Consider the following 13,070-nt stretch of genomic DNA (forward strand, 5'->3'; position numbering starts at 1 on the left):
CCTCTTTTTTGCTTGTGGTCTTAAGGAAAGCTTTATGAAGGAGATGACTCCAAAGTTGAGTTTTAAATGGAAAGGGTTTCAATAGGAGGAATGAGTTTGTTTCAGGTACAGAGAATGAGTTGTGGAAATTTACAGAGACAGAAGTTCAAGCAAAAAAAAAAGATTTCATAGTCGACCTTGACTTGCAAGGTGGAACATTTGACATGAGACCAGGAAAGAAGACTAGAATTGAATTGTCAAGGGCCATGAGCTTCTCTTGTTCTGTAGGCTACTGGGAGATCCTTGAAGGTTTTTGAGTGGTGGAGTTAACATGTATGTTATTTTGGATGCTGTGTGAATGAAGGAGTAAAGAGGAGGAAGAAATTGAATGAAGAGAAACTTGTTACAGTTGAGAAGTAATGAGGAGTTGTGTTGAGTTGGTGACAGTAATGGGAGTAAAGAGGAGGGGACAGACAAGAGGCATGGAAGTAGAATTGGCATGATTTGGCATTTGAATAAATATGGAAAATAAAGAAGGAAACAAGCAGTTTTTAAGTACTTATTATGTACCAAGAGGGGCAGCTAGGTACTACAGTGGACATGGCACTGGCTTTGGAATCAGGAAGACTCATCTTCATGAATTCAAATCTGGCTTTTGTTGACTTTTACTAACTGTATGACCCTGGATAGGTCACTTAATCGTGTTTGGCCCAGTTCTTCATCTGTAACATGAGCTGGAGAAGGAAATGTCAAACCACTCCAGCATCATTGCCAAGAAACCCAAATGGGATCATGAAGAATTGGACATGACTGAAATGTGTCAGGCACTGTAGTAAGTACAAATAATATCTCATTTGATCCTCACAACAATGGAGAGAGGAAGTGATTTGCCCAAGGTCATATAGTTATTAAATGTCTGAGGCCATATTTGAACTCAGGTCTTCCTGAATCTAGGCCAAACACTCTGTTCCCTGTGTTACTGAGATGCCTCTAAGGTAGGAAAAGAAGGGAATAAATGAGAGGCATGCTCTTAGGGAGTACCGCATGGAGGATGGTTGTATTCAGACTGAAAGACTTTCTTCCATTTGTATTTTACCAAGTAATCCTTGGAGCAAATAGGTTCCATAGGAACACAAATGAGGCATCAACTTTCTTACTCAAAACACCACAGAAAAAGCCAATAGAATTCACAAGAGGCTGTATCTTCTTACATAGTCCATAACAACATGTAAAGAAGCCGAAGACTAGAGATCATCATATATACCTACAAAAGGGCTTTTTTCATAGTAGGCACTGAATAAATGTTTGTTGAATTGCATTCATTAATGCAGTAAAAATGTGTTTTTCTGAAAGAAGAGACAGGGAACACATGGATAGAGAGCTTGACTGGAGTTAAGAGGATCTGAGTTCAAATCCTACCACAGACACTTACTAGGTATAATGCTAGGCACATCATTTAATCTCTACTGGACTTGGTTTTCTCATTTGTAAAATGCAGGGCTTAGATTTTATGGTCTCTAAGGTCCCTTCCAGGTTCAAACTTTGATCTCATCCTATGGTCAAGTTCCATTATTTTCAGATCTATTATTCTGTCAAAGAGGTGTTGCCAGTCTTCATATGGCAGAGGGTTTCTACACACTAGGAATTCTTTATATTGATGAAATCATAGGGCTGGAGTTTTTTGAAGTGTTGTGATTTTCTTTCAGACGTGGACAAAAGTTGTATAGACTCAGGCACATGACAAGAATATCTACATCAATGAGTATCACAAATCTATCTCCCACAGAAGTATTAAGATCACACTTTGGAAGACCTCTGCTCTCACCCCCGTTGGACTGTAAGCTTCTTGAGAGGAGGGACTGATTTTTGGCTTTCCTCACATCCCCAGCACTTATCACAGTGTCTGGTGGCACATAGTAGGTACTTAATAAATGCTACTCAATTGATTATGTCAAAGTTATATAGTTTTGAACATTCAAAACTCCCATCTGTGGAATGAAAGACTGATAAAAGATGGATGAATGCTGCAACATGTCTCACTATGTCAATTATTTTCTTAAAACTGCCTTGTTTTTCATGTAAAGAATAAATTAACAGCCAGTTTTAGAATTTTTTTCTTCAATGTGTGCGACTTTTTTGAACTGATCTTAAGTCAATGTACATGTAAAGTTCCCCACTCTCCCCCCATCCATATGTACTGGCACTCATAAAACTTGTGGGGAGACTAACGTCTTCATTCACATCTATGTTGGGGGCAGGGAGGGAATTTAGAAGGCCATTCATTATGGCTCTGACAATTAAAAAAAAAAAGAACAAGAGTTGAGGTAGGAAATACAAAAGGATTTTTTTTAAGGATTATATAATCTACATGTAAAGCAATACTAGTACCTTCCCCCTTTCCTCCCTCCCCATCTGGATTTTTGTTTAAGGGCTCTTTTACTCTAGTAGAGCAGGATAACCTTCATCGAGGCAAGTAACTCTCTGTAACTATGCATTATACAATATTTGGAATGGTTATTAAAAAATAAGAACAACAAATATACAATCAGAGTCCTGATCCAGAAGAAGTGTTGTAGAATTTTGGGAATATTTGCATTGAACATATTTAGACTGCTGATCAAATTCACTGTACCAGTTTTAAAATCCTGAGTCAAGCTCCTCCCTCTACCCCCAAACAAAACAAAACAAACAAACAAGCAAAAAAATAAAGCAATGCCAATTTCATCTCTTTTTTTGTGGGGTGGATTATCCTGTCACATCCTTTGACAAAAAATAACAAAAACAAAAAATAAGCCCACAAACGGTCTATTTAGAAACGTTTGCAATGGACAATGGAGGGCCCAGATTCATCATACTCCTGTTTGCTTACCCATATCCACTGGAAAGTGGAAAGGAATGCCAGGATGGATCCTCCAGTCCAGACAGAGTATTTGCACTCAGGTGGTACAATAATCTTGATTTTTATCGTGCTGGGGGCTAGGGATGTTATGTCCTCCTGTATCCTGTCAGCAATGCCTGGGTACATGGTGGTACCACCAGACAATATGATGTTGGCATACCGATCCTTATGGATGTCAACATCATACCTCATGATTGAGTTGAGGGTAGTTTCATGGATTGAACAGTATTCCATACCTTAGAGAGGGTCTAGATAAAGCAGTGGCCATCTCCTGCTCAAAGTCTAGGACACACATAGCAGAGCTTCTCCTTGTCAAGCACAATTTCCCTCGCAGCTGTGATAGTGAAAGTGTACCCTTTCTCAGTCAGGATCTTGATGAGGTAATCCATCAGATCATGGTCAGCCAGATTCTCATGGAGGATGCCATGGGGAAAGGCATAACCTCCATATATGGACACAGTATGGGCCATACCATTACCAGAGTCCATCACAATACCAGCGGTTTGGCCAGACGTGTATGGAGACAGCACAACTTGGAAGGCAATGTACATGGCTGGGATGTTGAAGGTCTCAAACATAATCTGAGTCATCTTTTTAGGAGAGGGCTTTTGTGACCACCACAGGGGCTTTTCAGAGGCCACACAAACCTCCTTGTAGAAAGTATGTAAAATAGATGCCAGATCTTTTGTATAACATCCCATTTGGTGACAATGCCATGTTCAATGCGCTACTTCAGGGTCAGAATACTTCCTTTGCTCTGGGCCTCATCCCTCACAGCTGTCTTTCCGACCCATCCCCACCATCACATCTTCATGTCTGGGGAACCAAACAAGGGAAGGGAAGATAGCCTGAGGGGCATTGTCTCTGGCAAAGCCAGTTTTGCACATTCCAGAGCCATTGTCAACAAGAACAGCAAAATCATCATCAATGGCGAACTTTGAAATGGCAAGTTTAAACCCTTAAAAGAGAGAGGAGGTTTTGCCATGCCTGGGGGCAAGTGAATGCCAGGTGGAAGAGCTGAAAGTTCGAGTCTTAGAATTTCTTGAAAAAAAAATTGGCACAGGGTCTTTGGAAATTCAGAACCTCTTTGAGGTAGTTAAAATGTAATGTGAGATAGTTAGAATGTTCACTTTTAGAAAATGAGAAAGAATGAATTTTGATACCAATGTGAGAGAGACTATAGCTTCAGAGATAATTAAGGGATAGTTTGGGGAAGATGGGACCCCCACCACTGAGTATAAGATTTAAGCAATTCTGAATGAAAGAGACCATCTCCAAGGTTCCTATACATCTTTAAGTGAATAATTCAATATTTTAAGGTCATTCATTGTATCCCTGACATCATCAGACCTCAGTGATTCTGGAAGAGGGAGGCTGATGACTTTGAGCAACTCTGTCTCATTTAAATCCAATTCACTCAAAAGTCAAAATGTCATCTTGTGATGTCATAGGTCCTCTTCAAAAATGAAGGACAAATGACAAGCAGCAACAAGATCCCAGCAAGGGAAGTCCCTGAAGTAGCTTCAAAATATAGAGATTAATTAGTCATTAGTTGAGCAATCAATAAATAAGCACATATAAGGTACCTAATAAATTCCAGGTACTATATTAAGGATTAAGAACACAAAAACAAAAATAAAATAATTCCTACTATTCTGGTCTGGGTCTAGTTTGGATACAGTAAGAAAAGGAGATTCTTGTAGGTCATTTAACGAGGAAGAGAAAACTATAGCAGAAGAAGTATATTCAAGAAGAATAGGAGTTGATTAAGCAGACTGAAGCTTTCTTGCCAGAGTTGCCCATTATGATCCATCAGCCAAGCATTGGAATATTCAGAGCATTTTATGATTGTTTTTCACTAGGGCAGTGATGGCAACAGCTTAAACCTTTAGTCCCTTGAGACAAACAAGCATCAAGGATGGTTTCAATGCCTTTCAAGAAAAAAAAATACCATAACTTCCAAAAAGATTTTTCTCCTACTATACTCCTTGATGATAAGACCCTTAAAGTTCTCTAAAGCAGTGGTATCAAACTCACATAGAAACAAATTCCTGAAAGCTGAATTTGACATAGAAAATCCTAACTTACAGGGATTATTATTATTATCATTATTATATATTATATATTATTATAAAATGAGATAATATACGTATAGCAGTTTGCAAACTCTAAAGAATTTTATAAACACTAGCTTTTACTATCGCTGTTGTTATTTATCAAAATTACAATCTACCTGGGAAACCATAAGATCTTATTCATAACTTGTGTAGCTGAGTGAAAAAAAAAAACTTGACTAGTCATTAACAGAGCTGTCTTTTAAAATCCATATAGTCACTTTTCTCTCCTGGTTCTCCTCTTACCTGCCTGACTCCTCCTCAGTCTCTTTTGCTATGTTGTTATCCATATTCCACTAACCTTAGGGGTCCTCTTACAGGGCTTCTTAAACTTTTTCCACTCATAATCCCTTGCGGCATTTCAGCAGCATTCATTGGTGTTGCAAGCTTGAGGGCATTCGAGGGACAAAGTGCACATGCTTTGTGTTCAGAACCAAGGCTTAGGTGAAGTGATGCAACATGGTCAAGATCTTCCAGACACACCTTGAATTCATTATATATTTGATTTTATTTAATTTTTTGTTGTTGCATGTTCAGAAACCTTTTACTGTTGCTAAATTTTTCACAGGCTCATGTGGGATTTCAACCCACAGTTTAATGCAAGACATTTCCTGTGACCTGTCTTCTCTCCTCTCTTGGTTAGTTGTCATGGCTTTATAATGATTTCTATGTTGGTGATTTGCAAAACTATATCTAGCCCTCATCTATCTTCTAATTTCCAGTCTTACATCACCAATTGCCTACTGTACATTGTCATCTGGATGTCACATAGACATGTCCCATTCAGCATGTCCCAGATGAAACTCATTATATTTGCACCTATTGTCACCTTTCCAAATTCTGTATTTTCCTATTCCAGTCAACCAGGTTTGCAACTTTAGCGTCATCCTCAACTTTTCATTCTCCCTTCTCTCTACATAGCCAGTCAATTATGAAGTCTAGACAGTTGTACCTGTACAAAATATCCTGCATTTGTCCCCATATTTCTTTCTTTTCTACAAAAGTTTTATTGATGTACTCTATTTTTAGACTATAAACATTTTTCAGAGTAAAACAAGTAAAACTAATACATGCAACATTCTTCTACCTGTCTATTGAAAAAGTTGAAAACAAATATATTTTCTTTCCTTCTTCCATTTGATTAAAAAAATGAACAAATTCCCTTTGAACAAATATGTATAGGCAAATAAAATAAATTCCCTCAATGTCTGTACACACACATACACGTGTGTGTGCTTATAGATGTATATTACAGACAGACACACACATATATGCCTCACCATCTTTCCTATATCCATCGACCTCTGTGCAGTGAATAGCAATGATTCACCACCAATCTTCTGTAATCGTGAATCATTGTTATACTGATCACAGTACTTACAGTGGTCCAAAGTTGTTTGTGTTTGAAAGCATTGTTGTTATTGTGCAATTTATTTTCCTGGTTCTGTTCTTCTTATCCTTCATCAGTTTATAAAAGTCTTTATAACTGTTCTTTATGTAATATTGATAATATAGCATAAATTGCTATTTTTTGGGCTCTGCTTGTTTCATTTTGCATAAGTTCTCATGCAGCTTTCCATGTGTTTTTAAAAATAAACTATTTCCTCATTTCTTATAGCACAATAGTACTCCATCACATTCAAATATATCACAACTTATTCAGTCATTCCTTAATTGATAGGTATCTCCTCAGTTTCCAATTTTTGCCACCACAAAAAAAATGATGCTACAAACATTTTTGTAAATATGAGACCTTTTATTGTTTCTTTGATCTCGCTTGGTTACAGGTTTAACAGTGGCATATCCAGGTCAAAGGGCATGAACTGTTTCACACCTTCTGTATATAATTCCAAATTCCTTTCTGAAATAGTTGTACCCATCTACAGGTCCATCAACAGTGCTGCCATATGCCTCCTTTCCTCCAGCCCCTCCAATATTTTCCTTTTTTACTATCTTTGTCACTCTGATGGGTGTGAGGTAAAATATATATTTTTTCTCTTCTCTTCTTTTTTTTCCCCTTTATTTCTTCTTTTTAAAATTTATTTATTTACATTTAGTTTACAATATTTAGTTCCACAATTCCTTGAGTTCCTAATTTTCTCCCCTCTTTCCTCTCCCCCCACAATGGTGGCATGCAATCTGATAAAGGTTCTACAAATATGTTATGTAGAATCTAAAACTGTTTCAATTTGCATTCTCTAATTAGTAGTAATTTGTATATTTTTTAAAAAATGGCTGTTGATAACTTGTGTGTGCACCCCAAAAACTGTGTGCAACAGAAATCCTTACCCAAATAATACTCAGAGGTTTCTCAAGGTAGGAAGCAGAAAAGAATGGTTTATTACGATCTTGAGAAAGGGCCACCCTCCTGACAAATGGTCAGGGAGGAGAAGCAATTTACAAAAGGAAATGGCAAAGTTATAAAGCCCTAATGCGGAATTTCCCCCCACCCCACTCCTGACCCTTTTCTTCCATTGGCTGGAAGTTAGGTATACAATCTAAGCACAGCAATCTACCTCAAGTACCAGAACAAGGAAACAGTAGATCACCCAATGTACGTTTGAGAAAGCATTTCTGTCCTTATTTTCCATATCTTGTGCTGAGGTGGCACTGGGGAGGGTCTCATTATAAGTTCTAGATTCCTGCAAGTTCAGGTGACTTCTAAACTTAGGCCTAGTGGATGCTGAAGCCACTCTATATTTGATTTTTCAAAATGGGGAAACTTCACTACTCACTAAATTATCCCTCACACTTGTATTTCTAATCATTTCTTCCTTGGATTATTAAAATAGTTCCCTTATTGGCCTCTCTGTTTCCAATCTTTCACCTTTCCAGTGCAGTTGCCAAAATGATCTCCCTCAAACACAGCTCTGAACAGCCTGCTCCCCCTCCTCTGCTCAAAAATCTTTGTGATTTCCCTTTTGTCTTTAGGGCAAAACATAAACACCACAGCATAACATTTAGTCCTCTGCGACCTGGCTCCAGACTACCTTTCTAGCCTGACTTCACATTCCTCGCCTTTGTTTATTCTATGCTGTTTCCTTGACTTCTAAGTCTCAGTCTCCTTGTCTTCCCATGTCTTGTTCCCCATGTCTCAGATTGATTCCTTCCTCATCTTTGCCTCTCAGAATCCTTCAAGGCTCAGCTGAGCTGTTGTCTACTTCATGCAGTCTTTTGAAATCTCTCCAGATGTTACTGCTCTCTTTCTCCCTCCTCATATTACATTTTCTTTTACTTTATTTGTATAAATATTATTCCTCTCTGAACTACCAGGTCCTTGAGACAGGGGTTGCTCTGTTTTTGCCCTTGTATTCCCTACACTTAGCAGAGTGCTTGCACATAGTAGTAGACAGTAAATGAATGTTGATTAGTTGGTAGATTCTTTTTATATGGAGGCATCTTTCTATGTCCCCCATAATTCATATTTCTTTTGGCAAAGTCACCACCGATCCTGTTATTCAAGACTTCCATGAAAATGATCAGAGATAATTTTAGCTATATAGAAAAAAAGATTTAAGAAGTTGTTTAGTTAGTTCCATATATTTAGGACTCAGTATGAATACCATTAGGAGGATTCTGTACATTAAACATGTAGCAAGGTACAACTAGTTGTCACAGTTGATAGAGAGCCTGGTCTGGAGTCAGGAAGAAGGACTGGAATCAAATCTACTTACTGGGCAAGTCATTTAACCCTGCTTGCCTCAATTTCCTCATCTGTAAAATGAGTTAGAGAAGGAAATGAAAACTTGTCCATTATCTGTGCCAAGAATACCCCCAATGGGGTCACGGAGAGATGGACATGACTGAAATGACTGAACAATAACAGCGCATTCCCATTTTTCAGGCTTATCAGGAAGTTCTATCACAATTATGAGAAACGAGTTCTAGTTATATATTTAATAGATAGTCTACCTGTGAACTTATCTAGAAGCAATGTGGCAAAGCAACTTGCTTACATATGCCAAAAATGTTTTATCAAAAAGAACAAGAAAATCACCTGAAACCTTGGACATGGAGCAATTTATTTTAGAAAACTTCCCTTCTCTGATAAGTCACCAACTCCCCATCTCCCTCCCTCTGAAAATGACTATTTAATTTGATTCATTTCAGTTTAGTTAATCAAACACTAAGCATCCAATTACTAAGTAATCAGTGCTCAAGCATATGTTAAATACCTACTATGTGCTAAGAACTACTCTAAATGCAAAGGGATACAAAGAAAAAATTAAGCAGTCCCTGTCCTCAGAAAGTACTTACATTCTAATCTAGGAGATTATATACAAAATGAATAACAAACACATTATTGTTGTTTAGCCTTTGTTCTCAAAAAGACCATGCTATCAGGAAGGTTATGCCAAGACCTGCAAGGAATTGGATCTAAGTGAGGGAGGGTTGTGTAGTCTCCAGTCTCTTTCTCTCCCCTGAACCCATGTGGGTCCAGTATATATAGATTACGATGACTGAAGATGGACTCCAATAACAAAACAATAACAAGAACATAGTTTTGAAAGGGGGAACAACAACCAGGAGCATCAGAAACAGCTTCAGGTAGCTGGTGATGATCGATCTGAATTTTGAAGACAACTCATTATTCCAAGAAATGGAAGTGAGGAAGGAGAACAGCCCAGGCATGGGACACAAGAAGGACAATGGCACAGAGATGGGAAATGGGCTGTCCAGGGTGTGCAACATCAAATATGACAGTAAGGATGGATTCTAGAGTGGAGGGACTAATATTTAGAAAGCCTGTAAAAGTAGAAAGGGCCGAGGCTATAAAGAACTTTGCACGGTGGATGGGGGCCCATCTGCAAGTCTGAATGGGTCAGAGAACATGAAAACAGCATGAAGAATCTTAAATAAAAAAAAATACATTCTTCTGGCCGTGTAACCTTGAGCAAGTTACTTAACCCCAATTGCTTAGGGGCAGCCAGGTGGCTCAGCGAGTAAGAGCACCAGTGTCAGGATGCCCTGGATCAAATCCGGGCTCAGATACTCAGCACCACACCCAGAAATAACTGGCCATGTAACCTTGAGCAAGTTACTTAACCCTGATTGCTTTTTAAAAAAATACATTCTTATTTAAGAGGAATCTTTTAAAAATATTATGAGATGCTTAAGTTAGACATTGGAAATTAACTATGATTTGCTCATCAGGCAGGCCTAAGTTTAAATCCTGTCTTAGACACTTACTTGGATGTGTGATTTTAGGCAAGTAATTGAATCTTTCTCTGCTTCAGTTTCCTCATCTACAAAATGGGGATAGTAATAGCACCTGCCTCAATGGGTTGATGTAAAGATAAAATGAGATAGGATATGTAAAGTGATTTGCAAAACAAAAGCATTAGTTATTATTCATGATTTTGTAAACTCAAATGAGTAGGGCTATTGCAAATTTGAGGTGTTGGAATTCCAGAATTTCTGTATGTAACTTTTATTTTTTTCTCTCTTAACCAGCACTAGCATCTTTTTAGTGTTTGCCCCCCCAAAAAGTAGAGCTTCTACCATCCATTAAATATGTGTATTTCCCAAGTCTCCTGTTTCTTTATGCTTTCCCTTGGTGATTTTCTTGACCACTTCCATGATTTGAGATCGCTACCTCTATGCAGCTCTCTCTCTAATCTATACCTTTTTTGTTTCTTTTAAAAATATATTTTTATTTATTTCATTAGTTACCAATTATTTCTAAAATCTTTGAAATCTCTTTTAAAACATAATTCGAGTTTCAAATCTCTCCCTTTCTCCTGCCCCTCACCCACTCCTTGAGAAGATAAGAAATATGATACAGAACATACATATGTGAAGTCATGTAAAACATATTTCTATATCAGTCATGTAAAAGAAACACAGAAAAAAAGAAAATAAAGTTTAAAAAGTATGCTTCAATCTTCACTCAGTTAATCGGTTTTCTCTCTGGAGGTGGATAGCATTTTTTAACATGGGTCTTTTGAAATTGTCATAGCTCTTTTTCAGAGTAGCTAAGTCTTTCACAGTGAGTATCCTTAAATTTTGCTGTACTGTGTACAATGTTCTCCTGCTTCTGCTTACTTCACTTTGTATCCATTCATATAGATCTTCCCAGGTTTTTCTGAAACAATCCTGTTCACCATTTCTTATAGTACATTCCATCACAATCATATACCAAAACCTTCTCCGTCATTTCTCAATTGATGAGCATCTCCTCAATTTCTAATTCTTTTCCACCACAAAAAGAGCCTCTATAAATATTTTTAGTACAAATAAGTTTTTCCCCTTTTTATTTGATCACTTGGGGATATAAACCTATTGGTAGTCTTGCAGGATCAAAGGCCATGAAGTTTCTAATATATATTTTAGCCCCTTATTTCTTTCCAGAGCTGCACTCTCAGTTTTTCTAGTTACATGCTTTATATCCCCACCTGAATTTGGCATTAAAACCAAACACTGAATATGCCCCAAATTAACTTTATGGTCTTTCCCCTAAACATCTATCTGTCTTTCTGTTGATTGGTCTTTTGGCTTCCAAGTGATTCAGGGTCTTAATCCTAAAATCATTCTTTTTTTTTTTTTTTTTGCCTTTTGGAGGGCAATTGGGGTTAAGTAACTTGCCCAAGGTTACACGGCTCGTTTTTCTGTGTGGGTATTAAGAGTCTGAGGCTGGGACCAAACTTGGGTCCTCCTGACTCCAGGGCTGGTGCTTTACTCACTGCGCCACCTAGCCACCCCCCTAAAATCATTATTGATCCACTCCACTCCCTCACCCCACATATTCATTTAGTGGCTGAACTCTGTTATCACAACTGCATTATTTCTCCCACCCATCTTTCCTTTCCCTATCCACTTTAACCGTCTTAGTTCAGGCTGTTATCTCTTTTCATCTATTGTAATAGACTCTTAACTAGCTTTCCTGTCTTTAACTTATCCATTCCTCAGAATGGATTACTACCTGAGTTATTTTCCTAATGCACTATTCTGGTCATGTTGCTCCTTTACTCAAAACCATCAGTGGCTCCCTATTTCCTTAATGTCAAGAACTGTTTTCATTTTTTAATTTCTGTATGCCTAAACTCTAGAACAGTGATTGGTGCATCATATATGTTTAATGACTCACAGCCCTTTAAAGCTTGCAAAGAACTTTATATACGTTGTTTAATTTATGACTCATGACTGCCCTGTGAAGTATTATTTTTCCCATTTTATAGATGAGGAAACTGAGACTGAGAGAGGTTAAGTGACACCCAAGGTTACACAGGTAAGTTTCTGAGGCAGGATTTGAACTTAGGTTTTCCTGATGAGCAAATTGCACTTCAGGTTTCAGGTTCTAATGTATGACTTTAGCATCTCATGCCAACTAAAAGATCCTATTATAGAAGATGGTGGAGTAGAAGCACGACCTTCCAGTGGCTCCAGCTTCCACCCTCCCCAATCTATGTAAAAAGGGGACTCTAAACAAACTTTGGAGCTGCAGAACCCACAAAATGATACAGAGAAGCTAACCTCCAGCTGAGAACAGCCTGGCAGGCCAGCAGGAATCGGCCAGCGCAGCGCTCTGGGAGCTGAGCCCAGTACCACAGCCGGGGCTTTAGCCCCAGGGTGGGCCTGACCAGCCGCCAGCCAGAGGGACTCCAGATCAGCAACAGCTGTGGCCATTTCCAGATTTATCAATACATAGATGCGAAGGACAAGGTGAGAGGCCAGTGCAGTCTGGACTTTGGGACCCAGTAAGTGGGAGTGCGTGGCTTTTACCCCCATGGCTTTTACCCCCAGGGCGAGAAACCGCTGAGACGCCAGCACAGCCTGCCAGTGCCACATGGCGGCTTCAGCTCCTGGACTGTAGAGTGTAGGGGGACCAAGCACCAGTCTGAGGGGTAATCGCTCTTGCTTTAACCTGCTTGGATCTGGATTGCAGTCTAGGGTGGAGGTCCTGGTGTGTGTGTCCAGCTTGCCAGAGCGAGTGGAGACCTCAGAGATGGCACCCATCTAATACCTCCGGCAGCTGAGAAAACCCCAGCGTTTGGGACGAAAACTACCCTGTCTGGCGGCAGAGTCCTACTGTGGCAAAAAGCCCAAAAGTCAAATAATTGAGTGGCAAAATGAGCAGG

The 13,070-nt window shown here is 38.8% G+C and overlaps 1 pseudogene; it reads right to left on the reverse strand.

The window, feature by feature from the left end:
- Window positions 1–2,788: 2,788 nt before the first annotated feature.
- Window positions 2,789–12,618, reverse strand: LOC138145419 (actin, cytoplasmic 1 pseudogene; annotated as a pseudogene).
- Window positions 12,619–13,070: the final 452 nt, after the last annotated feature.

Source organism: Petaurus breviceps, unplaced genomic scaffold (genome assembly GCF_028583685.1).
Source record: "Petaurus breviceps papuanus isolate PSGF00001 unplaced genomic scaffold, PetGlider_PUasm1.0 90734, whole genome shotgun sequence".
Lineage (NCBI taxonomy): Eukaryota > Metazoa > Chordata > Mammalia > Diprotodontia > Petauridae > Petaurus > Petaurus breviceps.